Here is a 17331-nt window from a genome sequence, read left to right as displayed (position 1 = left end):
CTATGAGGGAAGCTGGGCAGAGAGTCCACCCACATCTAAGCCGCTTCACAGTGGCATCTGTAATAAGAAAATTCCGACTAGAAAACAGGTCTGTCTTCATCTCACTGCCTTCTACTCTACTCAGATGGTTTTTATAGTACTGTTCTACAGTTACCATATCAAGTGTACAGGGTATTGCAGGGTGCTAATGCTCCTTTTGCAGCCAAAGTGGTAGTTTCTGTGAAACATAGCATGATTACTTATATTGAAGTACAGTGTTGTACAGTGGATGATACAGTATATACAGTAAAGTACTGTAAGAAAAATAAGCAAACCGATGACAATATGTGGTTGTATTTCTCTAGAATGACTCGAAGACCTTCTGGGGGAGGACGCCAACGGCTGTTCACACAACGGCAGGAACTTGCCGTTGTGGACCTAGTGAGGGCAGACAATGCCATCAGTCTCCACCAGCTACGAAAGCAAATACTTGCAGACAGGCAAGTGTTCAACAACATAAACCATGTGAGCATCACCACCATCAGACGCATCTTGGGAAAACACAGCATCACCATGAAGCAGCTCTACAGAGTCCCATTTGAGAGGAACAGTGACAGGGTCAAAGGACTTCGAGCTGAATATGTACCATATCAGTACCACATGAATACATTCTGAGAGCTACACAGGTACCCGAGTGATGGGGTGAGGGTTCTGTATGTGTAGCACTGTAGTACAGTAATATGTTCTCTTGGCCATGGATGGAGTTGCACAGCCTCATGAATTCATTTTCATTGATGAAGCTGGATTCGACCTGTGCAAAACAAGACGACGGGGTCGTAATGTCATTGGCCAAAGGGCAATTGTGCACGTTCCAGGGCAGCGCGGGGGAAATATCACATTGTGTGCCGCCATAAGCCTTCGAGGGCTTCTGCATCATCATGCAAAACTAGGTCCATACAATAGGCAACATATACTCACATTTCTAGATGCTCTCCATGATATAGTTGTACAGAACAGACCAGATCAGCCCAGGTTTGTGGTGATATGGGATAATGTCAGTTTCCATCGGGCTGCTCTGGTCCAGGCCTGGTTCTCCAACCACAGTCAACTTGAAGTGGTATACTTGCCCCTTACTCACCATTTTTAAACCCTATAGAGGAATTTTTTTCGGCTTGGAGATGGCGTGTATATGACCGCCAACTACATGCCTGCATGCCTCTTCTGCAGGCAATGGAACAGACCTGCGGCGACATTCAGGTGACAGCAATCCATGGATGGTTTTGACATGGAAGAGGATATTTTCCCCGGTGCCTAGCGGGAGAAGACATTGCTTGCGATGTTGATGAGGTCCTGTGGCCAGACCCCAACAGACGGCGGGATCCATGAGCCCACGTATGCACAATTGTCATAATGTTTTGTGTTTACAGTATAGTGTTTTTTCTATTACTGTATTATGGGTTTTTTGTTTTTTTTTGTTTTTTTTTTGCTTTATCTGAATTCATGGTACTGCAATGTACAATATTGAGTAGGCCTATTTGCTTTTTTGGTTGTTTGCAAATGTGTCTCCTGAAAATATGCCTTCTGAATGAACAATGGAAATCAAAGACTGCAGTGTGTTCCTCCTGCTCTGTAAGTGTTTGCATATGATGCAAGTATGTGTCATTTTGTCAACAGAGTTACATTTTGACAAAGGAATGTTAGGTTTTGATAGCAGAGTTTAGGTTTTGAGAGTAGAGTTTCAATTTGGTGCAGATGTGAATGGTATATTTCCCAGTGTTGTGTCATGTTTACTTGTGTTTAGGGTTTTGGCACAATGAGCAAAGTTTTGCAAAATGTGTTCAGGCAACGGGCAAAAACTGTAATATAGCGCCAAATCACAAAAACAGTTGCCTCAAGGTGCTTTATATTGTAAGATAAAGACCCTACAATATAAAAAGAAAACAATGAGATGACCTCCTATCAGCAAGCATTCCTATGGGGTCATCACAATTAAAAGGGAAAAGTTATAAAAAAGTTCATTATAATTATTCCGACTGGCCAGCTTTTAGAATCTTACTGAGAAATAACGAAGAAGCATCCTGCTTTGATATCCAAACCACCTTAAGTGGCTCCTTTCAGTGTGGAGTAGTCTCTACTCTAAAAATTAATTAATTAATTACATCCCTTTTTAAAACTATTTTGGAATAACTGAGTTTCCATATAACCATCAGGACTTGAATTAGTTCAGAAAAACTACAACAATAGTAATAGCCTTTAAACAATAAATACCTGATGCATGTGAGGGGTAATTTTTTTATTTTTGCATGATTCACAGTTCATAATGATCCTTCTTTATTCCACACTGGGCCTCCTCTTTCTGAAACAAGCTGCTTTAAATGACTCTGAAGTGTCACCATTTCACTGCTCTTGTCTTAATTTTGAACCCTCTCTGCTGTTACCACCTTCAGTCTGAGTTTGCTCACACTGAACTTGTATTACAGTTTTTTCTGATTGCTTAAGCACATTTTTTGTAACTATTGGCTAATTTTGCAAAACTCTTCACACAAATAAGAAAACCTGTCACCCAATAATCAAAACATTGTAGTTCTCTTGCAAACGCGAACACAGCTAGGTTAACTCTTCACACCTTCGTAAAAATGGTGTTTCCGTATCAAACAGTACACACAAGCCATCATCTACTAAGCACACAATGCGCCAACTGCACACTGATGGTATGAATACAAAACACATCTGGCTTTTGCTGTCTCTGTGCACAAGGTAGGCTATGTCAGTTTGAGCTCATACTTCTGTCATAGATCCATAAGCATAGAGGGATCCAAACTTCAAGTACTGGTGTTTATTCAAACACATCAAAACAAACACAAGTGTTTATTTCCAAGTATAGGATTATTTGCAATCGCCATAATGACTATATGGGTTACTTGGTCTGCAGTGAACATGCTTCCTCTGCCCCCAGCATCTGGTCACCTAGCAATTCTGTAAAGTAACAATTTCAGTATTTGTACATCAATGGTATTGGTGTGTTTCTCATTGGCATATGGCAGTGCTACAAATCTTTGTGCGAAGTGACTGTACTAACCGATTCTCATTTCAAGATGTCCTTATGGTGCTTGCTACAGTGTAGCGGCTCGAGTTAGGCTGGACCCGTTGGCCAGCTACCCTCAGGGTCATTCCACGGTTGATTACATGGTCCACTATTGTAGCTCTGATGTCATCAGCAATTCTATTTCTTACTCTTCCTACCCTTCCTCTCCCCCCTCCTCATCTTCCTCTCCCCCCTCCTCGTCTTCCTCTTGCTCCTCCTTGTCCTTGTCGTCCTCTTCGTCCTACTTCTTCACCTCCACGTCCTCTTCCTCGGCCTCCTCTACTTCTCACTCTTTCTGCTCCCTCCATTGTACTCCGCACACACAGCTTACCTGTATTATAGTGCTTAGGCTGATTGCAAAGTGAACTAATTATCTAAAAAAGTTTTCACATGTGAAAGTGTGCCAGACAGTTGGCAAATTAGTGTTAATGATAGCCATACATGTGTATACTTTTGCTAGGAGTGTGTTGGAAATTTGGTAATTGAGTGTTGTGCAGTGAATTGTGCCTACAGTTTTGCAAAGTGTGTGTTACAAAATTGCAAACTGAGTGCAAAGCAGTTTTTGTGCTTTTAGTTTTGCAAACTCAGTGAGTGGTTTTGCTATAAGTCTGAATAGTTTTAGAGATTGTGCTACAGGAATCACAGTTAGGGTTTAAGCATTCAGAAAAAACTGTAATCCAGAGCCTGTTGAAATGAGGGTGGATCCAGATTTATGGCCTTCATGGAGCCTCATGTTTCCCTCAGAGGGTTCAGGTAGCAGCTAATGGGCTGTGCAGGAGCTCCATGCAGATCGGGGAATTCACCCTGACTCGTCTCATCAAGTGGAAACTCTTCAGCAGGGATGTTATCAGTGTTTTCTTTGGGCGTGTATCTCCAGTTTGAAGACTCAAGTCTATTTTTGTCATAACATTGAGCTGTTTTTAGACTCTGAAGTCAGGCTGAGGCGGGAGTTTCCAAACAATCACTCAGTGTCATCATTAGCTCTGCAGGATAGAAACACGATGCAGAGGAGCTGTGCCATAAAACCCACGTCAGACACCAGAGAAACACCACCTACTGCTCCTGCATGCTGCACACTGGACGGGAGGCAGGCAACAAAGCCCAAGAGCTCATTAACTTATGCTTGTTACAACACTTAAGCACACAGCAGCCATATTATTGGTCACATAATGTCATTAAAAATACTCCAAAAGCCTCCAACAGCACAAACAAGAGGTCCAGTTCAGGGTCTCTGGACCATGTAGCTAGCAGCTACAGCTGCCTGTGTCACCATCCACATGGTGGAGTCAAAGAGGGCACACTCCTTATAATGCAAACAATTTCTGCTGCGTTGGACACAAACGCAGATGAAGCTCTCATTCTCTTAAGGTTTGCTTTTCAAACCTTCAAGGTTTATTTAGGACTCTGGAGTTCATCAAATTCTCACAATGAATGAAGGCCAGTGAAGCAGCAAAGCGATAAAAGAGCCTCAAAGCATCATGAGAATGATTCCGAAGCAAACTCTAACAGAGATGATTCACATTTAAAGCTAAGAAGAGTCTGAGTAAATAACCCAACCTGTGGGAGCCAAGTTAATATAGTTCATATATCTTAGTATTTATATTTCGCTGTTGTTAAACTTGTTTGTGCAATTAATAATTTAAGAAGTAAATGCATGTTTATGGTGGAACTTAAATTATTTTATTGCTGTGTTGGCTTGGTTACGTAGTACCATGAATACACGTGTCTTAAAGGCTTTTGTTTATAGTTAAATCCAGGCATCATGGATGTATGCAAATGAGCGCATGCGGTGCGGGAGCGGGGAGAGAGAGAAAAGGAGTTAATACGGCATAAGCAATACGTGGCAGCCGGGGAGAACAGAGCCACACGGTTTTCCTAGCGTAGTAGGGGTTTTTTTTGTTGAGGATAAGTTAAACCTGACTAGGGATGGGTATCGAAAACCGGTTCTTGTTGAGAACCGGTTCCCACTGTTTCAATTCCTTGGAATCGTTTGCCACTTTTAAAAACGATTCCCTTATCGATTCCAGTTGCCCCGAATGACGTCATCACGTTGAGTAGCGTCTTTTACCCAGTAGGAAACACAGCGCCTGAGCGGCACAAACGCTCAAAAGTTTGGTTACACTTTATGAGAAAGGATGACAACAGGGCAACGTGCAATACTTGCAAAGTAGAGATTTCATCAAAGGGAGGAAACACTACGAATATGCAAAAGCATTTGCTCAAAAAACACGCGATTGCTTTCAACGTATGTCGTGTTTTTGATCCGCTCCGGACTAGCGAAGCTCAACCCAGCAGCAGCGGTAGCGTTTCAACGTCCTCTCCCGTTAATACTGCAGGTAACTAATCAATTAGCATTGCATATTATGTTAGCGCGATTTACCTTATTACAAAACCTACTATTACTGTGCGTTGCATTTAGATAACCATGATGAGAGAGACAGAGTCTGGCTGGCTCAGATGCTGGCAGTTCTCGCTGCAGTCTACCGGTAGCGTCTCCTTTCAGGCCAGGATAGACGAATGTCACCCAGCAGTGTCTAAGTTTGTGGTCAAAGGCTTGCACCCATTTGCCACAGCAGATGCCCCCGATTTCACTTTGGTAAGTGAATGTGTTTAATTGTAGGCAGGGACATTACTGGATATTTTTGTGTAATTGTCATGGTCCTGGGTCGGTGACCCAGCGCTTTTAGTTTGTTATCATTTTCTAGATGATGATTGTTTAAGTTCTGTGTTATTTTCGATCTGCCTCTGAGTCTGCGTCTGTATCTGTCTGTCTATGGTGTCTCCCCATCTGTTTGTGAATCTGTCTGTTTAGTTCAATGTCTTGTCTGGTTCCATGTATCTGAGTTTCCTGTTTTATTGTGAAGGTCCGTGTCATATGTGAGTGTGATCAGTTTACGTTTCCCCTGTCCCGTCAGCCCAGATTCCTCCCAGCTGTGTTGCCCTCCTGTCTCTCATCCCCTGATTACTGGTGTGTGTATTTAAGCCCTGTGTGTTCTCCTGCCTGTTGCCGGTTCGTCTGTGTTCCTCCGTGTCAGTCTGTGTAACTCTGTGTCAGTCTGTTACCCTGTGTTCCACGGTGTCCTGTTCCTCGTCTGCGTCTCTCTGCTATTCATCATCCGTTGTCATATGCTCCCAGGTCTGTTATTTTAGTTCTCCCAGTTTAGGTGTCTTTAGTTGTTTGTTATGCCCCACTGTTTGTTTGCCACTACACCTCTGTAAATAAAACCACCAGTATCTCATCCACTGCCTGCATCTTGGGTCCTCCTTCTATATCCACACGGCTCGCCTCGGCAGCCGTGACAGTACGAACCGGCCACTATGGACCCAGCAGCATTCAACCCGCCCAAGGAGCTCCGGGAGGACATTGTTTACTCCGTGGACAAATTAATCAACGCGTGGCTGGAGCACGAGGGGAGAGAATTTCGCCAAGCCGTGGCTAATCGGCTACAGCGCTTGGTTTCTGGTCTCCCCTGGCTGCTCAGCTCACTTCACCCGCTCGCACAGAATTTCATTCTGAATGGACTCCGTCTTCACCCCCCGGCTGCTACCACCCACCCTGCAGCTCATGCTTCACTGCCCAGTCCGACAGAGGATGTTCTGCCCGGCCCGTCAACCCAGCCTTCGAGGGGGAAACGGCGCTCACGCTGCCGACGCTCCTCGCCACAGTCGGACCTGGGGATTTCCGAGCAGCCAGCTGTGGTGAGTGGACAGGACAGTATTGTTGGTCTGAACTGTGGGACCGTTTACTCAGGGGTGATGTTCTGTACGGCACTGGACAAAAACTGTTTATCGCCAGAAGCTCAGTTAGCCGCCCGACCAGAAGCTCAGTTAGCCGCCCGGCCAGAAGCTCAGTTAGCCGCCCGGCCAGAAGCTCAGTTAGCCGCCCGGCCAGAAGCTCAGTTAGCCGCCCGGCCAGAAGCCCAGTCGCCACCTCCGCCACATTCAGCCTCACAATCCATAGCTCAATTACAGTCACAGCCAGACTTATTACAAACCCTGTTACAATCCATGGCCCAGTCAGTAGCCCGGTTAGCAGAAGAATCATTAGCTTTATCCTCAGTTCAGCAGTCACCAGCCCTGCATCCTGTGTCAGTTGCTCCACTACCTGTTCAGCCATCACCTTCACCTACTCCTCCTGTACAGCAAGCCATGTCAGCCCAACCCATAACGGACAGTTCAACAACTCCGTACTCTAAGCAGAGAGACAAACCCAAGAAGAATGTCAACATTCCTCAAAGGCTGGCCAGTTCTGAGACTGAGATGCACTCCAGGGCCTCCCCAGAGGCTGGATTTCAGCCCCCATTAGACTCTGGACCCCTGGAGTTTAAGAAGCCAGCTGCAGGCCGCTATGTGTTTGCCAGAGGCCCGTGTGCCTGCTGGTCCTGTTCTGTCCCTGCCAGAGGCCCGTGTGCCTGCTGGTCCTGTTCTGTCCCTGCCAGAGGCCCGTGTGCCTGCTGGTCCTGTTGCGTTCCTGCCAGAGGCCCGTGTGCCTGCTGGTTCTGTTGCGTTCCTGCCAGAGGCCCGTGTGCCTGCTGGTTCTGTTGCGTTCCTGCCAGAGGTCTCCACGCCTGCTGGTTCTGTTCTGTGTGTGCCAGGGGCTCCAGTGCCCACTGGTTCTGAGACTGTTTTTGCTGGGGGGCCCGAGGAGCCCGTCCAGCCTTCTGCCTCGTTAGCTGGGGGGCCCGAGGAGCCCGTCCAGCCTCCTTCCTCGTCAGCTGGGGGGCCCAAGGAGCCCGTCCAGCCACCAGCTGCTCCACCAGCAGCCTCATCCACGCTTGCAGCAGCAGTTTCATCCATGCCGCCACCTGCTGCAGCGCCTCCGTCTGCATCCTCCACGCCGTTGCCTGGCCCGGCCTCTGCTGCATCCTCCACGCCGTCGCCTGGTCCGGATTCAGCATCCTCAGCGTCGCCTGGTCCAGCGCATGCTTCGGCTTCATCCGCTTCACCTGGTCCAGCCACTGCTTCATCCTCGCCTGGTCCAGCCTCCGTGTCTTCATCCTCGCCTGGTCCAGCCTCCGTGTCTTCATCCTCGCCTGGTCCAGCCTCCGTGTCTTCATCCTCGCCTGGTCCAGCCTCCGTGTCTTCATCCTCGCCTGGTCCAGCCTCCGCATCACCTGCAGTAGCCTCCTCTTCAGCTTCCTCATCAGCTGCTTTGCCTGGTCCAGCTTCAGCTTCCTCATCAGCTGCTTTGCCTGGTCCAGCTTCAGCTTCCTCATCAGCTGCTTTGCCTGGTCCAGCTTCAGCATCCTCATCAGCTGCTTTGCCTGGTCCAGCTTCAGCATCCTCATCAGCTGCTTTGCCTGGTCCAGCTTCAGCATCCTCATCAGCTGCTTTGCCTGGTCCGGCCTCCGCTTCTGCTTCAGCCTCGTCTGGTCCAGCCTCTGCATCCTCATCGTCTGGTCCGGCCTCTGCGTCTTCCTCCTCGTCTGGTCCGGCCTCTGCGTCTTCCTCATCGTCTGGTCCGGCCTCTGCGTCTTCCTCCTCGTCTGGTCCGGCCTCTGCGTCTTCCTCCTCGTCTGGTCCGGCCTCTGCGTCTTCCTCCTCGTCTGGTCCGGCCTCTGCGTCTTCCTCCTCGTCTGGTCCGGCCTCTGCGTCTTCCTCCTCGTCTGGTCCGGCCTCTGCGTCTTCCTCCTCGTCTGGTCCGGCCTCTGCGTCTTCCTCCTCGTCTGGTCCGGCCTCTGCGTCTTCCTCCTCGTCTGGTCCGGCCTCTGCGTCTTCCTCCTCGTCTGGTCCGGCCTCTGCGTCTTCCTCCTCGTCAGCAGCGTCGCCTGGTCCGGCTTCAGCCTCCTCATCAGCAGCGTCGCCTGGCCCGGCTTCAGCCTCCGCTTCAGCGTCCGCCTCGTCGCCTGGCCCGGCTTCAGCCTCCGCTTCAGCGTCCGCCTCGTCGCCTGGCCCGGCTTCAGCCTCCGCTTCAGCGTCCGCCTCGTCTGGTCCAGCCTCCGCTTCAGCTTCCGCCTCGTCTGGTCCAGCCTCCGCTTCACCTGGGGCTGCAGGGGCCACGCAGCCTTCAGGTCCCCTACTACCACCTCCACATCGTCGGTCATCTGCCTGGCCGCCTGTTGGGCATCTCCGCCACCGTGGACGCCCTCCTGAACGCCGCCACTGCCTTCCACGTGGCCGGCCTCCGGACTTGTTTCCACGCCGCTGTTGCCGTCCGCACGGTCGGCCCCCAGAACTGTTTCCACGCCGCTGTTGCCGTCCGCACGGTCGGCCCCCAGAACTGTTTCCACGCCACTGCCTACTGCGTGGCCGGCATCCGGACCTGCCCCGTTGCCATTCGCATGGTCGGCTTCCTGAACTTGACCATCTGGGCCTTTTTGGACTCTGTCCCTCCGTCCTGGGCCCCCTCCGCCCGCCCTGGTCGGGTTGTTTTCTGTTTTGTTTTGGTCCATTTTTTCGTTTCTGCTGGGCTGTCTGGTGCCAGCCCTTGAGGGGGGGGGTACTGTCATGGTCCTGGGTCGGTGACCCAGCGCTTTTAGTTTGTTATCATTTTCTAGATGATGATTGTTTAAGTTCTGTGTTATTTTCGATCTGCCTCTGAGTCTGCGTCTGTATCTGTCTGTCTATGGTGTCTCCCCATCTGTTTGTGAATCTGTCTGTTTAGTTCAATGTCTTGTCTGGTTCCATGTATCTGAGTTTCCTGTTTTATTGTGAAGGTCCGTGTCATATGTGAGTGTGATCAATTTACGTTTCCCCTGTCCCGTCAGCCCAGATTCCTCCCAGCTGTGTTGCCCTCCTGTCTCTCATCCCCTGATTACTGGTGTGTGTATTTAAGCCCTGTGTGTTCTCCTGCCTGTTGCCGGTTCGTCTGTGTTCCTCCGTGTCAGTCTGTGTAACTCTGTGTCAGTCTGTTACCCTGTGTTCCACGGTGTCCTGTTCCTCGTCTGCGTCTCTCTGCTATTCATCATCCGTTGTCATATGCTCCCAGGTCTGTTATTTTAGTTCTCCCAGTTTAGGTGTCTTTAGTTGTTTGTTATGCCCCACTGTTTGTTTGCCACTACACCTCTGTAAATAAAACCACCGGTATCTCATCCACTGCCTGCATCTTGGGTCCTCCTTCTATATCCACACGGCTCGCCTCGGCAGCCGTGACAGTAATTGCTACAGAATAATTTATGTTATACTTTGTTATTGCTACAGAAGAATATTTATTTTATTATTTTACATACATTTTTTTTCCTGGGGACCCTGTGACACCCCATTGAAGAGCCGTAGGCTGGATCTCTTAAGATCTCACTGTTGGGTTTGTAAGGCCATGTTACTCCTAAATTTCTATCTTGTTCAAAGAGAAGATATAAAACACAGTTCTAAGCTAATCGACTTTAGTGTTCTCCTTTTAAAAAAAAAAAAAGAATTGATCAGAGAATCGAAAATGGAATCGGAATCGTTAAAATCTTATCAATACCCATCCCTAAACCTGACTGCTCCTGTAAGATGACCAGCAAACTGTGGAATTATTTTTTTGTTACATCTTTTCACATCGGAGTCCCGTGGAGTTCTTTTTCCTCTTCAAACTAACGTACATGAGTGAAGCACGGGAAAACTGGTCTCACGGCTATCCGATTGTTCAGTCTGACGTCACTAGCCGTGTCTGGACCTAAACTCCGCTGCAGGTCCATATATCAAACGATCACTATGGCATTACTGAGAGTTGAAAAACTGTCTAAAGTCTTAAATCTTTAATAAAATGATCAGTGTTCTGCTCTACCAGGTGTAACAATTGAGTTTAACATCCAGGCATCCATGAAAACGGAATTTATGACATTTAACCGAGTTAGAAGTTAGCAGGAAGTTAGCTCGCTAGCTTCTATCTAAATACAATATAGCATGTGCTGACTGCGGGGTTTTGGAAACAAATTAAAACGTACAGCTCTGTTATCACCAGTGTTGGGACTAACGCGTTATTAAGTAACGCGTTACAGTAACTACGTTATTATTGTGGTAACGAGCACGGTAACTAGTTATTATGCCAAAATCAGGAACGCGTTAGTCGTTACTGGGATTTAGATAGGGTCGTTACTTCGTGTGGTGGCTATCGCGGAGCTTCCACAGATTCAGTAACATTAGCAAGTGGTGGAGGCCAGCAGGTGGATGAAGGAAAGGGAACGCAGAAGGAAAAGAGACCCGAGGCGGCCACCGGTCCAAGTGTGAACTGAACTTCAGGTAAGAAGTTATGATCTGCAGTCTATCTGGGTCAGATATAAACCAAGTTTAGGTGGAGTTTATTTTCGTTATTCTGACTTTTTCCGTACTGCGTGCTAGCTAGCATGACGGAGTTTCTATACAGCTGGGTGGTGCTATGAAGTTAATGATGTTGAACTTTATTTTGTTCATAAGTTATTAGAGTTGCCAACCGTCCCGTCTGGTATTCAGAGAAAATATTACGCGTTTCTTATAGTATGGGCTCAAAATGTGGTCATAAATATTTTGTACTTGTAAAAAAGATTTGTATGTGTAAAAAAGATTTGTGTGTGCGTAAAAAAGATTTGTATGTGTAAAAAGAATTTGTGTGTGCGTAAAAAAGATTTGTATGTGTAAAAAAGATTTGTGTGTGCGTAAAAAAGATTTGTGTGTGCGTAAAAAAGATTTGTATGTGTAAAAAAGATTTGTGTGTGCGTAAAAAAGATTTGTATGTGTAAAAAAGATTTGTGTGTGCGTAAAAAAGATTTGTGTGTGCGTAAAAAAGATTTGTGTGTGCGTAAAAAAGATTTGTGTGTGCGTAAAAAAGATTTGTATGTGTAAAAAAGATTTGTGTGTGCGTAAAAAAGATTTGTGTGTGCGTAAAAAAGATTTGTATGCGTAAAAAAGATTTGTATGCGTAAAAAAGATTTGTGTGTGCGTAAAAAAGATTTGTATGTGTAAGAAGAATTTGTGTGTGCGTAAAAAAAATTGTATGTGTAAAAAAGATTTGTGTGTGCGTAAAAAAGATTTGTGTGTGGACTTAGAAAAAAAACCCCTGCAAGTTACAAGTACGGATTTTGACCTTATTTTTCTTCCTTTCATCTGATTGGTCAATGTCATGTCAATCACAAATGTAACAATCCAATCAGAGTACAGATGGGTTTGGCTGTCGAGGGGCGCTTTTTTTGAACTGCAGGTCTTTGAAGGGAATAAATGCCCTTTTACATGCCAACCCAGCGTTTTCATTCATCACCACGAAGGAAAACAGTCTGTGGTCGTCCGAGTTTGGTGATTTTTGTGTCACAGGTCTACGTGTTTAATACAGGGACTTCCACAGCCTTTTCAACAGCGCTGCGGACCGCGGGGTGGGGGCGGGCAGTGTTTTGGAAATGACAGTCTTCATTACAAAGCTTTCTTCGTTATGAATTAGCATACATGTTTTTATTGAACATTTGAAGAACCAGCAAAAAAACAAACTCTTGTAGAGGACATAAAGTCAGAGATAGAAAAGACAAGGAGCAGGTGCATCTAGTACAGGTAGAGCTGCTGCAAAAAACCACAGAGCACAGCAGCCAGCGTAACAAATTCTGGATCCTTTGCTTTTAGTTAGCAGTTAGCATTAGCAGCACATCCTGCGTCCGATGTGAAAGGACTTTTATGCTGCGCACTGTGACTCACAGCAATGGTCCCGGGTCAGCCCTGACGTTGTGTTAAACTAATCCTAAAGTAATAATGGTATTTCTAACCACTGATATACCACAACTTTTTCCTTTCAACAGCTACTGAAAGTTAGGGGACCGAGCTGCTATCGGATATTTATATAGCGATCCTCCAGCTTCAAACTGTATCACCCTTCAAGGACCTTTTTACACATACAAATTTTTTTTACACATACAAATCTTTTTTACAAGTACAAAATATTTATGACCACATTTTGAGCCCATATTATTGAGGTGAAAAGGAACAGTTTGTGCCGTAATTCAGCTACAATGAAAAAGGCACAAAGCTGGAGTTATTCTGTGTCTTTGCTGCACAGCTGCCTTTTCTTCTTTCATTCTCCCCCCTCCCTCTCCCGTTTCTACTTCAGTCATGAAAACTGATCAATGATCAGCTGATCGGCTCTCTTGTTTGTTTATCGCTCACTTTGCGCCGAAAGAGGAAACCAGCGGATGTCGCGGTAAACAACAGCAGCACGTTTAAGCTTGATCAGCTGTTGTTAGAATTTATTTAATATTAATTTCTAGTATCAGCTGATGTTTGCTGGAGCCACAGCTGCAAAAAAGCTGCTGGTCATGATATGGTTTGGTTATCTGGTGAGAGGGAAACATGAAGATGAAACCAGGAGATGTCCTTACTGGATCATCAGAGTTGAACAGGTGATGGAGAAACAGGTTTACCTTTTAGGTGACATGAATGAGTTGAAGGGAAGTTATGAACTGTTTCTGAGAGACTAATAACACCAGGATCCTTTTCTAAGTAGCTGACAGCTGGTAACTGTGCAGGTGCGGATCTAGCAAAGTGTTGCCAGGGGGGCATGTAGGGCATTAACAGGGAATGGGGGGCACAAAGAAATACTTTTCTTTCTTATTCTCATTTAAAATGTCTAGCTTTTAAAAAAATAATTATCTGAATCTTACAACAAACGATTGATAGATTGATGCATATATACCATCAAAACAGTGTACATCACTGTCACAACAGCGTTTGTTTTCATTCAAAGGCTTTATGATTTTTCCTATAATGGTGGGCCAGTCTCTAGTCAAAATGCCCGGGCCAATTTTCTGTCCCAGTCCAGCCCTGTATGCAGCTCATCTGCAGTCTGGTGTTGCCTACATCTTCCTATTCAGAAGGCAGAATTTCTGAGTTTTGAGTACAATCGAAAGCACCACGACTGCAGTTGTTGTGTTGGATGTAAAAGGCGCACATGACTCTGTGACGTAGGCTAGAATCATGGCAGCAGTCAATGACGGTCCAGGCGTGGGATTTCTCTCGTGGAAATATGCACATTATCTTTTCCTTTCTATTGGTAGGTGGCACAGTGCACTTGTGGCAAGTAAGCAAGCTAGAAGACTGGCAAAGTAATGGAAGCAACACATTAACAAGAGAATTCTGAGTAAAACCAAAGTTACTTTCCCTAGTAACTAGTTACTTCGAAAGTAACGAGTAACTTGAAGTAACTGAGTTACTTTTGAGAGAAGTAACTAGTAATGCAACTAAGTTACTATTTTAAAGTAACTTACCCAACACTGGTTATCACTTCCAACATAAATGAAGACAGAAAACTAAACAGCAGTGACGTTTGTAGGGTTACTGAAGTTGGGCTAGCTGGTATATAATGATGTGCTACGTGACCGCTAGCGACACAGCTATGTTAGCATAATATAAACAAGCTAACTTTTTTTTTCACTCGATAAAAGTTAACGTGAGTGTTCTCGGTGGTCAGGAACAAATGTAATCGCATGGCAGGATGCTGTAAAAGAACCAAACTTCAGCCAGGAGAACAACTGAGATAATCCATCCACAATACGAGGTTAGTCATTCATATACTGCTGCATGGGATGGGCTGTAGCTACATCCTAAGGTTTTAAAAACTGAGCTTAAATAAATGATTAGCGGTAATAAAAGCCGAGGGAGGTCAACAGTGATCACTGACTGTTTTAGGAGCTTTTTGAGATCAAATAGAAGAAAATACATAACATTAAACATGTTAACAACACAAAAGTCATATTAAACGCAGACTACTTTAGGCCCGGAAGTAGGATTCGTCGCATCATCACTGAACAACCGGATACACAACCAAAGAGGAGGAGGCCACACAGGCAGCGAACATAGTCCACACTGAGCAGTCTGAGCAGCAGTATTTGCTCAGGGATCATTGTTAATGAGTACATTATTGCAGTTTGATTGTATGTAGCTAGTTATAGAAGACTAGCTATATGTTTAACCTAGCACAAAAGCTACAAAAGTATATCCAATTACTGTTCAAGCTATATCTAGCTAGACATTATAGCAGTAAATATTTATTAGCTGTTGAATCTAGCCAACCCTGGGAGGTAATTATCACTGTAGTTATCCAGCTAGATGATGCCGATTGCAGTTTGCTACATATATAATTATATGTAGATGAAGTGAGTGTAGCTGTATGTAGCAAGCTATTATTAGCTATCTCTAGGTGTTGAAGCACAGCAAAGTGTTTATCAGGCAATTAGCTTTAGCACAGTGAATGTTATCAGTATTATTAAGTTAAACTATATGTGTTGATGTAAGATATCAAATGGGTTTTTTTAGCTGTAGGTAATATGCTAGACCAGCTTACTGTAGCAACAAAATAGCTAATGTCCATATTAATCAAAGTACTATAGATTATTTAGGCACAGGGTTGATTTTAGCCCATTTTTGGGGGTGCTTCAGCTTTCTTACTTTTTTTGACTGTCATGATTCGGCTGTGTGGCAGGCAGGAAGTGGACCCAAACGCAAGCTTACAGAGGCAGGAATGAACTCAAAACAGAGCTTTATTGCTGGAGGCAAACGGCGAAACAAACTGAAAAGAAACTACACTAGGAAGCCATACACTAGCACACAGAGAAACACACGGCCATGAATGAGGGAGAATGCGACACTGAGAGAGGGAGACGCGGACATAAATACACAGATTTAACGAGGGAGGTGGGAGCACACGGGGAACACAGCTGACACAGATAATCGTAACTAGACAGGGCAGGAGCAACACAACATGACGCATACTGACGGGAGACTGTCAAAGTAAAACAGGAAGTACACAGTGGCGCAGACAGGAGGAGAGAGGGAGCACGGGGAGAGCACAGACATAACGGGCTGGGGAAAACATGGAATAAAACACAAGGGGAAACGAGGGCTCACAGATACACAGAGGGGCACACAGGGGGTAAAAGTCAGAAGGGGAAGTCAAATAAGGAACAAAATACAAAAATACATGAAACTAAGAATGCTGGGCCAACATGGCCCAGGATCATGACATTGACAATATTTGCTGTCTGTGTGACACACTACTAAAAGTATAAAAAGCATACAGTACTTGATTAAGACGTAACATTTTAACAACAAAAGTATAGAATTCCCCCACCCCACCCCCCACACTCCCCCAAAATGGTTTGTTCCAGCTCGCCTCTCCCCTACTCTGGCTCTAGCTCCGTTGCTGCTAGAGCGATGGTGGCTGAGACGCAGCGGAGCGGCGGTGCCTGGCTTAAAACAGGACATATTAGCTGCATTTAACCTTCAGTTACTCTTTATATTGTTAGGTAGGAGTCAGACCATGTTTCTTTTTAGCTGAAAAACATTACACCCAGGTAATCTGCAGTGTTAAAAAAGTGTTTCCCGACTATGTTTGCTACCCTACAATCCGTCCTGCTCTGTAGTAAAATCAGCAACATTTGACCGTCCTGTTGCTCCCATTGAAATTTATATAGCCTATTTAAAATCTAAAACTTAAAATCGTCCGTAGCCTACTGTTGTTGTCCTGTTTAAAATGGAATGAGAGAAGCTGTTATTTTGTCATACGTGCATGTGCCGATATTGAATCCAAGGTACTAACTAGCTAACTGACTGGATGCCCATTAACCTCATAACCCTTGTGTGTGTGTGTGTGTGTGTGTGTGTGTGTGTGTGTGTGTGTGTGTGTGTGTGTGTGTGTGTGTGTGTGTGCAGAGAGACAGCCAGGTTCATAATAGATATGAGGAAGTTTTTTCAAAAAAAGGAGCCACATTCAGGTAAAAGTGTAAGAGCAAATGATCCATCAATAAAGGATGATGTTGGATCAGTGTATCAGTGGATCTTTTATTAGATGTTCATGTGGTTTGGTTATTTGCCTTTTGGTTGAAAGTACACTGAGAGAGGACTTTTTTTATTAGTGATCTTAATAATATTTTTTTTCATATTAATGTAAGTTTTTCATCTAATTGAATACAATCTATTTGTGTATGATTGTCAGTCCAAAGAGGGAGAGAGAAAGGGCAGGAGAAAGTACAAGGTCAGGAAGAAACAGGTAAGAAAACAGACAGGGAACAGCAGAAACTGTTAAACTGCTTGAGAGAGTTGACCACCAAAAGTGATTTGCCAAGGTGAGGCAACATAGGTTAAAATAAAAGAAAAAACTCTGCAGAGCCATAGTAGTATCTGCAGTAAAGATCTTTTCATACATAGTATACATTGTAACATAGGCAAAGCTGCCTCCATTTTTATAATTTTTTTATCGATATTTCAAGGACTCTATTTTTGGAGTGTATTTTTATATATCTGTATTGTATTATACATACACATTAAAAGTGAATTTCTGTCCAAAAAGTGCACTGAGTTTATTTCTTACTCACTATGATCATCATTCATCATTT

The 17331-nt window shown here is 45.1% G+C and overlaps 1 pseudogene; it reads left to right on the top strand.

Annotated features, from left to right (window-relative positions):
* Positions 1 to 345: 345 nt before the first annotated feature.
* LOC146555342 (uncharacterized) lies at positions 346 to 1833 on the top strand (annotated as a pseudogene).
* Positions 1834 to 17331: the final 15498 nt, after the last annotated feature.

This window comes from Mchenga conophoros, linkage group LG17 (genome assembly GCF_057382185.1).
Source record: "Mchenga conophoros isolate Kocher_MC1m ecotype Shallow Benthic linkage group LG17, M_conophoros_male_GT1.1, whole genome shotgun sequence".
Classification (NCBI taxonomy): domain Eukaryota; kingdom Metazoa; phylum Chordata; class Actinopteri; order Cichliformes; family Cichlidae; genus Mchenga; species Mchenga conophoros.
Note: the sequence above shows the minus strand (reverse complement) of the source record. Positions and strands in the feature narration are given on the sequence as shown.